This window comes from Pseudorca crassidens, chromosome 9 (genome assembly GCF_039906515.1).
Source record: "Pseudorca crassidens isolate mPseCra1 chromosome 9, mPseCra1.hap1, whole genome shotgun sequence".
NCBI lineage: Eukaryota > Metazoa > Chordata > Mammalia > Artiodactyla > Delphinidae > Pseudorca > Pseudorca crassidens.
The window spans coordinates 23259988-23276426 of NC_090304.1; positions in this window are offsets into that span (position 1 = coordinate 23259988).

Sequence of the window (16439 nt, forward strand, 5' to 3'; positions counted from 1 at the left end):
GTGTGTTTAACAGCTTCCACTGTCGGTTAATGCCAACCCACACGACAGCAGCAGGTGGGGAGGTACAGTCCTGTTTACAGTGACAAGGCTGCCTGTCTCTGGTTTTCTTTCTTTTGACTTTTTGTTTTCTCCCCCACCCCCACCCATCAACATCCAAAGAGAAAGGACGACAGCCTGGTGGAATTGGCAGGACAAGAAATCAACTTCAATGGTGAAAATCATGTTGAAATCACCAGCATGAGAGTTTCACGTATATGAGCTTTACTGGCTCAACAGACAGGAAGCCATCCTCTTCTCTCCCCAGCATTTGCATCAGGAGCAGAAGGTCTCAACGCCTTGCCACTTGAAAGGGAATGTTGCATTTGGGGGCAGGTTTTTCTTTCTAATAAACAGGCATCAACACACACGCACCCACAAATGTGTGAATGCCTAATATTTAGAAACTCAAGTCTGGCAGGTGGAAATGAGCCCTTTTGACAAATCTCTATTTATTGTGTTATTTCACCATCAAAGGCTAAAATGCTAACTAGCTTTGTGAATAATTTGTGGATGGGAATGTGATCGTTTTTCTAAGTCAGCTGGTGGGCTCAGTTCTTTGCACTCCCCACCTAAAAATAAATTCTCTGGCTGATTGTGAACATACCAATACTTACTGCAAGTGAAGCAAACTTAGGAGGGCCATTAAAGTGACAGGGCATTGGAAAATAGTGAAGTGAATGCTGATTTGCATTTATGTCATAAAATAACTTGTCACCTTCAATTTATCACAGTAACTGGTACCAGAGGAGAACGTATGATGCTTATACTTGGTTCAAAGCCACATTTCCTCACCTCCCAGTCCCTGCCTCTTCCTCCCCTGAAATAGTCATCGGGGGACTTCTGAAGATAAATGATCTTAGAACCTTTTCTATATCACTGGAATTTTGGAAATGAGATGCGTCATTGTAATCAGAGAAATTAAATCTCATGAATAATCCAATGCAGTATGTACTATTATTATCCCCATAGCACAGATGAAGAAACTGAGGCACAAAGAAGCAAAATAATTGGCCCAAGGTCAAGGTCACATAAGCAGGAAGTGGTAGAGCCAGGATTCGTGCCCTGGCAGTAGGACCCCAGAGTCCATGATCTTAATCACTGTGCTATACTTTATGGTTCAGACTATAAGGTACTTTCTAATATAAATATTTGGAGGGGGGCATAAGTACCTTGGTAAAGCATACATCCGCAAGACTTTCAAAACTATAAGAAAAACATACTGAGAATGACACATCATAACCATTTCAAACCAAGAGAGAGACCTGGCCAGGCGTAAGTAAGTTATTCCAACTGGGTTTAGAAAAATAACCAGTGGTTTGTGGTTATTACCAATGCAGTTCAGGCATGACTCTCTTGATTGCAGGGGAATGCTTTGAATCCTGTGAAACTATTTCTATAAGCCAACCACAGCCGCACATGACAGATAGTTGCACCTTTATTAGGGAAATTCTTCAGGTCTCTCTCCACTTAGCTGTTATCAGAGCATGTATATATTTCAGTTCTATGAATTAAAAGTTAGACTTTTCTTACTGATGAAGTCTGAAGTATTTCTCAGTTTGGGTCTCCCATGTTTCAGAGAGCAGGTAAGGTCAGCTTCATCTGACTGGCATATGATCACCCTGAAAGGGTGGGATTTTTTTCAGGCATTTTGCAGTATGTAAATTGTGCTGCATTTGGTGACAGGCAGATCAAAGTTTAAGCCCTCCATCACTACAGTGGAACCTGGGCAGCTGAGTTTTTACCCCTCTGAACTTCAGTTTCCTCCTCTGTCAAAAGAAGCTGATGATACTTCCCTGAAGAAGAAGTAAGGTAAGGCAAGTGTGCACGTTTAGCTAACATTTGTAGGACACTTTACAGATTACGGCAATGAATTCCAAGCTCTGTAGGTACTCTAACTATCAATACATGCAGTGTGCCGAGTGTCTTTCTTTTTAAATATGTGGTAAAGTAGACACAACATAAAATTTTCCGTTTTAACCATTTTAAGTGTACAGTGCAGTGGCATTAAGTACATTTCCACTGTTGTGCAATAAATGTATACATGTTTTCATCTTTCCCAACTGAAACTCCTTTACCCATTAAACAAAAACTCCCCATTTCTCCATCCCTCCAGCCCCTGGCAACCACCATTCTACTTTCTGTCTCCTTGAATTTGATTATTTTAGGTACTTCACAAAAAAGGAATCACAAAATATGTATATTTTTATGTCTGACTTCTTTTATAAACTTGGCATAATGTCTTCAAGTTTCGTTCACCTTGTAGCATGTGTCAACTTCCTTTTTAAGGCTAAGTATTTTTCTGTGTTGTGTATATGTCACAGTTGCTTTATCCAGTTATCTGTCGATAGGTGTGCAAATATCTGAGTCCCTGCTTTCAGTTTTGGGGGGTATATACCCAGAAGTGAGATTGCTGGATCACATGATAATTTTATGCTTGATTTTTTGAGGCTGGGTATCTTTTGTATTTATTATTTGGAGCAGAAGAGGTGTTGAGATGTACCTTGGGGGATTCTCAGGTGTGCCTGCAGGACGGCTCCACCATCAGCCCCTGAATTAGTTCAAAGACCCACAAGGCAACTCCATAAACACAAGGGCATGCTGCTCGGTCCTTTAGGCTCTCTGTTGCCTGCCTTTCCTCCTGTTACAGGTGACAGATTGCCAGAGCAGGAAAAAGTAATCCCAAAGATATTAGTATGCAAACCAGAACTGTTTTGCTATGGACATGTGTCTGAATGTGACACAGGGCTCACCTCCACCCCGCCCCCTCCTCCCTCACCTGGAAGACCTAAGGCAGCCACACTGGGACATGTTAACCCTTCCGGAACCAGCATCAGGCACTTACTCAAAGCAGCCCACATTTCAGCAGCCCTGCCTCCGAGCAGTAAGCTAGCTGAGAAGCTGCCAGTCACTTGATGACATCAATTGTTTCGTAACCTGACAGACACTGAAAAATCTCATTATCACCAATAATGGGAGCACCTCATCCATATTACACCTGTCACGGCAGTCAGGCTGGGTCTTAGATATATCCAGAAAAGCCAGCGCTAGCGTCACACACGAGAATCCTGCACTCTGGGGATGCCCCTCCCCATCCAGCCCAGTGCCCATAGGTAAGTTCCAGGAGAAGATCAGAAGTCACCGGAAACCAAACTCATTATTCTTTTTTTTTTTTTTTTTTGCGCGGTACACGGGCCTCTCACTGTTGTGGCCTCTCCCATTGCGGAGCAGAGGCTCCGGACGCGCAGGCTCAGCGGCCATGGCTCACGGGCCCAGCCGCTCTGGGGCATGTGGGATCTTCCCGGCAGGCGGACTCTCAACCACTGCGCCACCAGGGAAGCCCTCATTATTCTTTTGATGTTGCTTTTAACCTGTTGCTGATCTTAGCAGAGAGACGAGCTTGTCAGAGGGAAAAGTGTTGACTCAGTGCAAATGGCAGGAGGTTAGGAGGGAGTGCTTTGAGCCGTGAAATAGCAGTTGGTCTTTCAGCGGGCACCTGGCAGAGTCGCCTTCCTAAGTCACCCAGACAGGGCTTTCTAGGAAAATCACTTCTGGCTGCGTTGTCAGGGGGGTTGCTCAATAGAAGAAGTCACTGGAATGGTGTGATAAACATGGGCTTTGGCAGCGGTGGACGGGGGTTTGCATCTGCACGAATCATGTCACGTGGAAAAAGTTACTGCACCTCTCCGTGCCTGTTTCCTCATCAATGAAATGAAGAGAATTTTTAAAAATCTGCTTTGCTTTGCCCACGTTACTGATGTGGGCTTTGGTAGATCAACTTTAAATGAGCTTTAGTAGATCAACTTTATTTTTTTTAGTTTTTATTTGTTTGCGGTATGCGGGCCTCTCACTGTTGTGGCCTCTCCCGCTGCGGAGCACAGGCTCCGGACGCGCAGGCTCAGCGGCCATGGCTCACGGGCCCAGCCACTCCGCGGCATGTGGGATGTGGGATTTTCCCGGACCGTGGCACAAACCCGCGTCCCCTGCATCGGCAGGCGGACTCTCAACCACTGCGCCACCAGGGAAGCCCTAATAGATCAACTTTAATTGAGCTTTAGTTTCCTTATCTGCAAAGTGGGTAGAATAACTCCTATCTCTAAAGGATTATTGTGAAGATGAGATAAAATGTAGGATAAGTAAATAGTCCATAGTAGGTCCTCATAACTGTCAGCTATTACTATTTCAAGCTACCTTCCATCCTTTTGATGGGAGATGGGGCGTAAATAATCAGACTGTACATACAGAAAATAAAATCTGGACTCAGAGAAAACTCTGTTGAGTTTGTCACTGCCATTTGTGCTGGGATGTTAAGTCTGAGGCCATACTCTAGAAGGCAGAAGCCTTTCATAATCTGATTCTGTTTGTTAGCAGAGTGGTTAAGTGAGACATCTCTGGAGTAAATTATCAGGGATCAAGACATGGCACATCAACTTCCAAGCCTTATGATTTTGAACAATTGCTTATTCTCTTTGTATTTCCGTTTCCTTATCTGTAAAATGGGCATGAGACTCATACCTACCCTAGAGGTCGTTATTAGATTAAATGAGTTGATACACGTGAAATGCTTAGAGCAATACCCCACATAAGGTAAAGTGTTTAATAAACACTAGCCATTATTTTTACCCGGAAGCTTTCCTATGCAGCTGCCATAGTTAGAGGAGTAGAGGTGGAACTGTCCCACACGGACTTAGGAGAGCTGATAGTTCTTGTCTCTCCCCAACTCTGTTTTCAGTGACAGCACATTGGTAGCTTGAAATTGGCCATGGTGGGAGTATTTACACCATGGAAATTGGCAAACATTACAAATCAACCTCTCTACCCAAATCCAAATGTTAAACATTTACCAACACACTGCTGGGTACAGGGAAACCCACAGTGCCACTAAGCCTGCCTTTCCACAGCTCCACGGCCAGGTCAAAACAAGGAGACCAGGCAGGTTGAAGGCCACACTATGCAATCAATCTGATGGGGAGAGGCAGATACCTTTCTTCACCTGACCCTGCAGTCTTCACTCCTATCTAGCCCTGTGAGATATCTTTAGGTGAGATAGCTTTAGGTGAGATATCTGTTGTCAGAGAATCTTTCCAGACGTTATTTCTACTCCCCCTACTTTTTGAATATTCTTGGGATCTTTAATTGTAATCAACAGAAACAAACTCTGGTAAACCTAAGGAAGAGACAGCTTGGCTTGGAAGAGACAGGTCCCAGGCAGCTGCAGAAAGTTCTGGTAGCAGGAACCACTCGACTATCTCACCAGCTTGAAGAAATAGGCTTTAAGCTTTTTATTTTTTTCTTGCTTAAGAAGCAAAGTCTTAAGAGGGAGAATGCAGTGGACTGAGTTTAGATCACATACCCACTTGTTGGCTGTATGGGGGTATCTGAATTTAGGACTCAGCAAAATTACCCACAACGGGGTAACTTCCCAGAGTAAACCAGATGCTCTTGAAGAAATGGATGCTGGGTGGCCACAACCATGACAAGCGTTCACTCTATCTTCTCAGTCCTCCCGGTGGGAAATGTTTTGTGGTCCCTTTCTGCAGAGGGGATGGTCAGGCCAACTGAACTTCATGTGCATGGTCTTTCACAGGATGTGGGGACAGCAGAGGTGAGTGAAAAATCCCCAGGCCCACCAGACTGAAGAAAATAATAACCTCAAGGGAAGAGCTTCCTGCCTTTAGCTTGGATAATCCCAAAGGTTACTGAGTTCATGAGAGTGCATTTCACAGAGTGATCTCCATGTGGCATTCTCTGGGGAAAGACCCAAGAATTTAATAGGCCCTTTTCACCTCCAATTTCTCTCATTCCTGCCCAGGGTGATTAACACGATGATGGCTTTGATGACAGCTCCACGGAATCCCCAGGGATCTGTAATCTTGCCATGGCATCCTGGGATGATTTGTTTCCTCCCAGGTCCCTGTACATTTCTATGGGCACCAACTAAGCACTGGGGAAAGTCTTTTGTAAACCTGTGAGAAGTACTGCTGGGTCTTGCTGTGCCTTTTCTAGTTTGAATTTCTTTTTCCTTCCATTTCTCATGGTGATCAATTTCAGGTGGTTTTAATCTCTTTGGTTCGTTCTTTTTTTTTTTTTAACAGCTCTGTAGATGATGACCTTATTTCTTTGACTCTGGGTGATCTCCTTCTATCACCAGGTTTCTGTGGCTTTTTTTTGAGGAATATGCTGAGAGATTTATTCAGGAAAGAATCAGTAATGAACCCCCAAATACATATGGAACCTGCTTTTGATAGAGTGGGTCATGGGAAGGGGGTCAGTGAGTAAGCTTCTTGTGAACTATTGATGTGATAATAACACAGACAACACTGGGTGTCTTTAAAGGGATGATTAAACACAGAATATTTTACCACGGAACCACCTTTGAATTGGGTAGAAATGAGTAGAAAAGGAGTCACTTAATCTGTCTGTGCCTTTACTTCTTTCTTGTGTCCTAGTGGTCAGTTCCTGATATTTCCTGTTTCCTTACTATGTGCTAGGTGTTTTTCTAAGTGCTTTACATATATTAACTCATGAAAGTGTAACTAAGCAGGACCCCATGGGGCCTTCCGGGAACAGACCCCCACCCCTACCATGTCTTCCACCTGTCTGTTATCTGTAGAAAAACTTTGGCCTCCTAGACTTTCCCTGAGTTCAAAGAATAAATTTAACCAGAGAAGTGAGAAAATGCACAAAGAAAAGAAAACAGTCAAGCAAGACAAAATAATAATAGGTTAGCCATCAAAGTCAAGGACATTTGGTTCCTCCTCAAGGGCTATAGATAATATTCTGAGCCATGTCCTTTGAGCTGTTTTGCAGATACTGAAACCCCCACGAGGTGGAAGAAGTTAACAGTATGCTGCCCACAAGCATGTAGACCCCCTTCTGGTTGGAACCAGAAGGTTTATGATGTTGACTCCTGATTACCTCATCACCAACCAATCAGAAGAATTTCCACAAGCTGATCACACACCCCACAACCTCCCTCCATCACCCTGTCTTTATAAACGTTTCCTTGAAAGCCTTCGGGGAATTTGGGCCTTTTAGGCACTAGCTTCCTGTACTCCTTGCTTGGTGCCCTGCAATAAACGCTGTATTTCCTTCACCATAACCCGGTGTCAGTAGATTGGCTTTACTACACTCAGGCAAGCAGACCCAAGTGTGGTTTGGTAACAAAAGGTAGGTCTTATTATCCCTATTTTCAGATGAGGAGACTAAATGTCAAAGAGTATAAGTAACTACCCAAGGTGATAGAGCCAAAAAATAGAGGAGCCTGTATTGGAACCAAGAACATCTCCCTCTAGAATCCAGCCTTTTGCCACCATGCTAGAGAATATGGCTAAGGGACAGATGCCATGCTGTGCCTCTCCTGCCCTTGGTGCCTGGCACTCAGCAGGTGCCTACCTACCTGCACAGTCTCAGATCCTGCAATTCTCTTTCTGGGACCGCTCTCTCCAATTACACTGAACTTCTTTCCTTTCAAGCTCCTTTTCTCAGGGTCTCAAACATGCAATTCCTTCTGATTAAAATGCCCTCTGCTCCCTCTTTTCCCCTCTAATGCTGGCTGACTTCCACTCATTGCTCTGGTCTCTGTTTAAATGCCACATCCCTCAACCTCCAATGTGAGGTTGTTCCCTATTAACACTCTCATAGGACCATGTATTTTGCTGTCAGCTCATTTATTACAGTAATGATTTGCTTAATGTCTGTCTCCTCTTCCAGACCCTACACTCCAGAAGATCAGAAACCACGTCTCTCTAGTTTACTGACCTGTTCCCACCATCTAATACTGCCTGACCCAAAGTAAGCAGCCAAGAAATATTTGTGGAATAAATAGATGCCCATTGTCTGCTTGCCAAATAGATGAAAGCTTTGAATAAAGCAGGGGAACCAAAGATAGGGCCTAGGATGACAACTCTACTGTTTTAGGAATTTGTACCATTATACCTTATACCCAGGGGATGATATTCAAATCACATAAGGAGCAATCAGAACTTACTATTGGTCTTACTGTTGGAGCACTGGTCCAAGAGACTGCCCGTTCTTCCGGGTGTCAACCTGTTAGCGGCTGGATCATGGGAAGGTGTGTGGGGCTGTTCAGGAGAAGGGCTGGGTGCTTGGGCAAGTAGGAGAAGCACTCTGGGAACTCCTGGCTGTAGGCATTTATCAACCTAGCTAGAAGTATTTCAATAGTCTAATAACCAACATAACTGCACTGATATATACTGCACATATCTGGGCCATGAGTAATCACTTGAAAATAACCCAACAGGGATTTCACATGAAGCACCAACTTCTGAGTTGCTAAATCTAGAGGCATGACAATAATTCATATGTATGAGTCATGCACCCAGGATCACAGCATTGGAAGAGACACACATTTAATGTGGAGTTGGGTCATGACTGTTATATTATAGGGAGAGTTTGGATGGTCTCAGCTGCAAAGAGGTGGAGGAGAAGGGAGCCACACAGCAACTTTTTTGGACATCTTTTTTATTAGCTTGATGCCTTGAGAAGTCAAAGATGCATAACCTCTTCATTCATTAGCATTTTGGATGTTGCTAATAGCTCATTAGAGATGGGTTCACTAAACGGTGAAGCCAAATGCACCGTCCCTGGAAATGCAAGGTTGAGATTCACGTGTGTTGGCAAAGGCTTTGTTTTCTTCACGAGGTTGGTAGATTCTGGTCTTCACTGGTGATGGCTGGATTTTGCATATTTGGGAGCTGTGGTGGTGGCAGGAAGCTGACTATAGATGGAAAGTAATTTTCCCTGAAGATACTTGACCTTTCTTTAACCCTAAATGTAACGTGCTGAGGCACTAGCTCTTTTGCCTGCAATGTGACATCACTTTTGCTGGCTCTGATGTTGATTGAAGGTCAATCTGAGGGATCGATGTTCCAGAGGCAAGGGCTGCCCTTTGACACTCTACCACATGTTATTCTTTTCTTAACAATCCCTCCTCACTCCCCTTTCCTCTTGTTCCCAATCTTTTCCTTTCTTCTTCCCTTTTAATCATTTTCCTGGCTTATATCTCAAACTTGCTGTGGCAAACAGAACAGAATTTGTTATTGACTCCTGGGTCACTTATTTCATGGATTATTTCAGGTCAAATCCTATTAAAGTAAATGTCTCCACTGTGGGGAAATCTCTCTGAATAACCAAATAGGGCATCTAATCCTTAAGTAAGGGCCAGCTTATTGCAAGCAGGATTTGATAGCAGGGTTTAGAAAGAGCTCAGGTGGACTTTGTTTCCAGCAATAAGGCAAACTACATGACCTAAAAACCTTCCCTTGATAAGACACCTATAAATGCTTTACAAAATATAACAAACATCTTCTTAAATGCATATCTGAGCTCATAAAAATGTACAGAAAATTCCCAGGGGTCCAAAACAAAGAGAGAATGGAAATCAGAGTGATAGGTGTGAACTGAAATTCGGGCTGCTCTGATGGTGTGTGTGTGTGTGTGTGTGTGTGTGTGTGTGTGTCTGATCTTTGTAATCAAACGATTTAGGTTTAATATGCCCCAGCTTGGGGACGGTGGTTGTGTATTTGGATCTTTCTAAGACCTTCACAAAGCTAAGACCCTCAAGGAAAACTCTATTCTTCCAGCAAAGGGAGATGTGAGTGGGGATTTTAGCCTGAACTCTGGTTGGGGAAAATAACCAGCCTGGGAAGACTCCTCCTGTCATCATACACGTTTAGTACTTAAATTTACACTACCTTCTAGGACCTCGACTCCCAGGCAAAATAATTAATATAAAAGTGAGCTAGTTTTGCCTCTAACCCTGGGGTGCCTGACACAAGGAAATAAAAACTTCCTGGGGGGCTTCCCTGGTGGCGCGGTGGTTGGGAGTCCGCCTGCAAATGCAGGGGACACGGGTTCGTGCCCTGGTCTGGGAAGATCCCACGTGCCGCAGAGCGGCTGGGCCCGTGAGCCATGACCACTGAGCCTGCGCGTCCGGAGACAGTGCTCCGCAACGGGGGAGGCCACAGCAGTGACGGGCCCGTGTACCGCAAAAAAAAGGAAAACAAAAAACAAAAAAAAACCCAAAAAACTTCTTGGGGTGGACACGTCTTCAACCCAAACAAAATGTGAGTGTCGCAGATAAAAGCCTAGATGAACATGTGTTTACAATCCAGAATTACAAAATACAAAGCTTCTGTGAGTCAGATTGCCAGATTTAGGGAAATAAAACAAAACAAGAAATCTAAGTAACTTTGAATTTCAGATAAACAACAAATAATTTTTAATATAAGCATATTCCAAATATTGCTTGCAACATACTAAAAACTTATACTAAAACTGAAGTATACTAATACTAAAAACTTATTCATTGTTTACCTAAAATTTAAAGTTAATTGGATGTTCTGTATTTTACTTTGCAACCCTATATGTGTAAAAGTCAGGAGACACACAAACGGTAGGATTAAACTATCCCAGAATTCCAAATACTAGAGTAATCAGATGTATACTTTTAAATGGTTGAATATATTAAATGACTGAATACATCTTGAAAATGTGAGAAAAGAAAATATTTTAAAAATGACTTGGAAGTTTTGAAAAAGAACTAAGTACTACTTCGGAAGAGAGATTGTCAGTTTCTTACAAAATTAAACATACTTTTACCATAAGGCCCAGCAATTACACTTCTTGGTATTTAACCAAAGGAGCTGAAAATTTATGTCCACAAAAAATCCTGCACATGGATGCACACCACAGCTTTATTTGTAATTGCCAAAACGTGGAAGTAACCAAGATATTCCTCAGTAGGTGAATGGATAAATAAACTGTTGTACATTCAGACAATGGAATATTATTCAGCACTAAAAAGAAATGAGCTATCAAGCCATGAAAATACATGGAGGAAACTTAAATGCATATTACTAAGGGAAAGAAGTTAACCTGAAGAGGCTACATACTATATGATTCCATCTATATGACATTCTGGAACAGGCAAAACTGTGGAGACATTAAAATGATCAGTGGTTGCCAGGGGTTAGGGGGAAGGAGGAATGAGTAGGTGGAATACAGAGGATTTTTAGGATACTGTCTTAAATGATACTGATGAATGATACTGATACTACTCTGTATGATACCATAATGGTGGATACATTTCATTATATATTTGTTCAAATCCATAGAATGTACAATGAACCTTAATGTAAACATGGACTGTGGGTGATGCTGATGTGTTAATGTAGATTCATCATTTGTAACAAATGAACCACTCTGGTTGGAAACTCTGATTTGGAAATGTTGATGATGGGGAGGCTATGAATATGTCGGGCAGGGGGTATTTGGGAAATCTCTGTACCATCTGCTCAATTTTGCTGTGAACCTAAAATTGCTCTAAGAAGGAAAGGTAAAAAAAAAAAAAAAAAGAACCAAATAGGATTTTTGGAAATAAAAATAAAGTAATTGAATTTAAAAAGACAAAAAAAAAAACCCTTCAGAAATGAATAAAATAGTGGTCTGGACATGGTTGGAGAGAGAATTCATGAACTAGAAGATAGATCTGAGGGAATTACCCAGAGGGCAGCATAGAAAGATTAAGAGATGGAGCATATGTAGGGATTTCCCTGGTGGTGCAGTGGTTAACAATCCGCCTGCCAATGCAGGGGACATGGCTTTGAGCCCTGGGCCAGGAAGATCCCACATGCTGCAGAGCAACTAAGCCCATGCGCCACAACTACTCAGCCCACATGCTGCAACTACTGAAGCTTGTGCTCTTAGAGCCCATGCTCTGCAACAAGAGAAGCCACCACAATGAGAAGCCCATGCACCACAATGAAGAGTAGCCCCCACTCGCCGCAACTAGAGATAGCCTGCGCACAGCAATGAAGACCCAACACAGCCACAAATAAATAAACTTATAAAAAAAAAAAGAGAGAGAGATGGGGCATATGTAAAACAACTTGGGCATGGAAGATGGTCTAACACATGCTCAATAATATTTCTAGAAGGAGAGAACAGAAAAAAACCTAAGAGAGATAAAATATGTGAGAGATAAATATTGAGAGATAATGACTGAGAATTTTTCTAGACTGAAAAAAAAGAACTCATTACATTTAAAAAACACACCATGTTCCTATCAGAAAAGAACAAAAATAAATCCACATCCAAATACATCATAATGAAATTACAGGACATCAAAGACAAAGAGAAGATCTTAAAAGAAACCAATTAGAAAATACTAATATTTTAAAAAGAGGAATAAAAAAAGAAAGAAAGACCAAAGGAAAAAGTATAACCTATTCTTTGGAAATAGACAGATTTCCCTTCAAGCCACGGCCCCACCTCTTCAAGCCGTGTGGGAAGTTTACTCTTTGAGTCTTAGATTCCACACCTGTAAAGAAAACATTCAATCCAGGGTTATCATTGCTAATTCCATAGTAACCTTGCAAAATGCCTAACACAAAGTCTTGTTTGTTAATACTTGTTCAGCAAAAAGGAGTTATTAATATTATTGACAGAAGTAATTTCAGAGAGGGCAGACAGAAGAAGCAAGAAGAACTACAATCCTGAAGCCTGTGGAACAAAAACCACATTCACAGAAAGAGAGACAAGAAGAAAAGGCGGAGGGCTATGTACCAGATGAAGGAAAAAGATAAAACCCCAGAAAAACAACTAAATGAAGGGGAGATAGACAACCTTCCAGAAAAAGAATTCAGAATAATGATAGTGAAGATGATCCAGGACCTCAGAGAAAGAATGGAGGCAAAGATTGAGAAAATGCAAGAATGTTTAAAAAAAAATAGAAGAATTGAAGAACAAACAAACAGAGATGAACAATACAATAACTGAAATGAAAAATACACTAGAAGGAATCAGTAGCAGAATAACTGAGGCAGAAGAATGGACAAGTGACCTGGAAGACAGAATGGTGGAATTCACTGCTGTGGAACAGAATAAAGAAAAAAGAATGAAAAGAAATGAAGACAGCCTAAGAGACCTCTGGGACAACATTAAACACAACAACATTCGCATTATAGGGATCCCAGAAGGAGAAGAGAGACAGAAAGGACCCGAGAAAATATTTGAAGAGATTATAGTGGAAAACTTCCCTAACATGGGAAAGGAAATAAGCCACCCAAGTCCAGGAAGCGCAGAGAGTCCCAGGCAGGATAAACCCAAGGAGAAACACTCTGGGACACATAGTAATCAAATCAGCAAAAATTAAAGACAAAGAAAAATTATTAAAAGCAGCAAGGGAAAAATGACAAATAACATACAACGGAACTCCCATAAGGTTAACAGCTGATTTCTCAGCAGAAACTCTACAAGCCATAAGGGAGTGGCATGATATACTTAAAGTGATGAAAGGGAAGAACCTACAACCAAGATTACTCTACCCAGCAAGGATCTCATTCAGATTCAATGGAGAAATCAAAAGCTTTACAAACAAGCAAAAGCTAAGAGAATTCAGCACCACCAAACTAACTCTACAACAAATGCTAAAGGAACTTCTCTAAGTGGGAAACACAAGAGAAGAAAAGGACCTACAAAAACAAACCCAAAACAATTAAGAAAATGGTAATAGGAACATACATATCGATAATTACCTTAAACGTGAATGGATTAAATGCTCCAACCAAAAGACACAGGCTTACTGAATGGATATAAAAACAAGACCCATATATATGCTGCTGTGAAAGACCCACTTCAGACCTACGGACACATTCAGACTGAAAGTGAGGGGATGGAAAAAATATTCCATGCAAATGAAAACCAAAAGAAAGCTGGAGTAGCAATACTCATATCAGATAAAATAGACTTTAAAATAAAGAATGTTACAAGAGACAAGAAAAGACACTACATAATGATCAAGGGATCAATCCAAGAAGAAAACATAAGAATTATAAGTATATATGCACCCAACATAGGAGCACCTCAATACATAAGGCAACTGCTAACAGCTATAAAAGAGGAAATCAACAGTAACACAATAATAGTGGGGGACTTTAACAACACCTCACTTACACCAATGGACAGATCATCCAAAATGAAAATAAATAAGGAAACAGAAGCTTTAAATGACACAATAGACCAGATAGATTTAATTGATATTTATAGGACATTCCATCCTAAAACAGCAGATTACACTTTCTTCTTAACTGTTCATGGAAAATTCTCCAGGATAGATCACATCTTGGGTCACAAATCAAGCCTCAGTAAATTTGAGAATATTGAAATCATGTCAAGCATCTTTTCTGACCACAACGCTATGAGATTAGAAATGAATTACAGGGAAAAAACCGTAAAAAACACAAACACATGGAGGCTAAACAATACATTACTAAATAACCAGAAGATCACAGAAGAAATCAAAGAGGAAATCAAAAAATACCTAGACACAAATGACAATGAAAACACAACAATCCAAAACCTATGGGATGCAGCAAAAGCAGTTCTAAGAGGGAAGTTTATAACTATACAAGCCTACCTCAAGAAACAAGAAGAATCTCAAATAAACAATCTAACATTACACCTAAAGGAACTAGAGAAAGAAGAGCAAACAAAACCCAGAGTCAGCAGAAGGAAAGAAATCATAAAGATCAGAGCAGAAATAAAGGAAATAGAAACAAAGAAAACAGTAGCAAAGATCAATAAAACTAAAAGCTGGTTCTTTGAGAAGATAAACAAAATTGATAAACCATTAGCAGGACTCATCAAGAAAAAGAGGGAGAGGACTCAAATCAATAAAATTAGAAATGAAAAAGGAGAAGTTACAACAGACACTGCAGAAATACAAAGCATCCTAAGAGACTACTACAAGCAACTCTATGCCAATAAAATGGACAACTTGGAAGAAATGGACAAATTCTTTGAAAGGTATAACCTTCCAAGACTGAACCACTAAGAAATAGAAAATATGAACAGACCAATCACAAGTAATGAAATTGAAACTGTGATTCAAAATCTTCCAACAAACAAAAGTCCAGGACCAGATGGCTTCACAGGTGAATTCTATCAAACATTTAGAGCAGAGTTAACAACCATCCTTCTCAAACTCTTCCAAAAATTGCAGAGGAAGGAACACTCCCAAACTCATTCTATGAGGCCACCATCACCCTGATATGAAAACCAGACAAAGATACTACAAAAAAAGAAAATTACAGACGAATAACACTGATGAATATAGATGCAAATATCCACAACAAAATACTAGGAATCAGAATCCAACAACATATTAAAAGGGTCATACAGCATGATCAAGTGGGATTTATCCCAGGGATGCAAGGATTCTTCAATATATGCAAATCAATCAATGTGATACACCATATTAACAAATTGAAGAATAAAAACCATATGATCATCTCAATAGATGCAGAAAAAGCTTTTGACAAAATTCAATACCGATCTATGATAAAAACCTTCCAGAAAGTGGGCATAGAGGGAACGTACCTCAACGTAATAAAGACTATATACGACAAACCCACAGCAATCATTCTCAATGGTGAAAAACTGAAAGAAAGCATTTCCTTTAAGATTAGGAACAAGATAAGGTTGTCCACTATCACCACTATTATTCGACATAGTTTTGGAAGTGCTAGCCATGGCAATCAGAGAAAAAAAAAAAAAGGAATATAAATTGGAAAAGAAGAAGTAAAACTGTCACTGTTTGCAGATGACATGATCCTATACATAGAGAATCCTAAATATGCTACCAGAAAACTACTAGAGCTAATCACTGAATTTGGTAAAGTTGCAGGATACAAAATTAATGCACAGAAATCTCTTGCATTCCTATACACTAATGATGAAAAATCTGAAAGAGAAAGTAAGGAAACACTCCCATTTATCATTGCAACAAAAAGAATAAAATATCTAGGAATATACCTATCTAGGGAGACAAAAGACCTGTATGCAGAAAACCATAAGACACTGACGAAAGAAATGAAAGATGATACCAACAGACGGAGAGACATACCATGTTCTTAGATTGGAAGAGTCAATACTATACTACCCAAAGCAATCTACAGATTCAATACAATCCCTATAAAATTACCAATGGCATTTTTTATGGAAGTAGAACAAAAAATCTTAAAATTTGTATGGAGACCCAATGACCCTGAATAGCCAAAGCAGTCTTGAGGGGATAAAAAACGGAGCTGCAGGAATCAGACTCCCTGACTTCAGACTATACTATAAAGCTACAATAATCAAGACAGTATGGTACTGGCACAAAAACAGAAACATAGATCAATGGAACAAGGTAGAAAGCCCAGAAATAAACCCACGCACCTACGGTCAACTAACGTATGACAAAGGAGGCAAGGATATACAATGGAGAAAAGACAGTCTCTTCATTAAGTGGTGCTGGGAAAACTGGATGTAAAAGAATGAAATTAGAACAGTCTCTAACACCATACACAAAAATAAACCCAAAATGGATTAGAGACCTA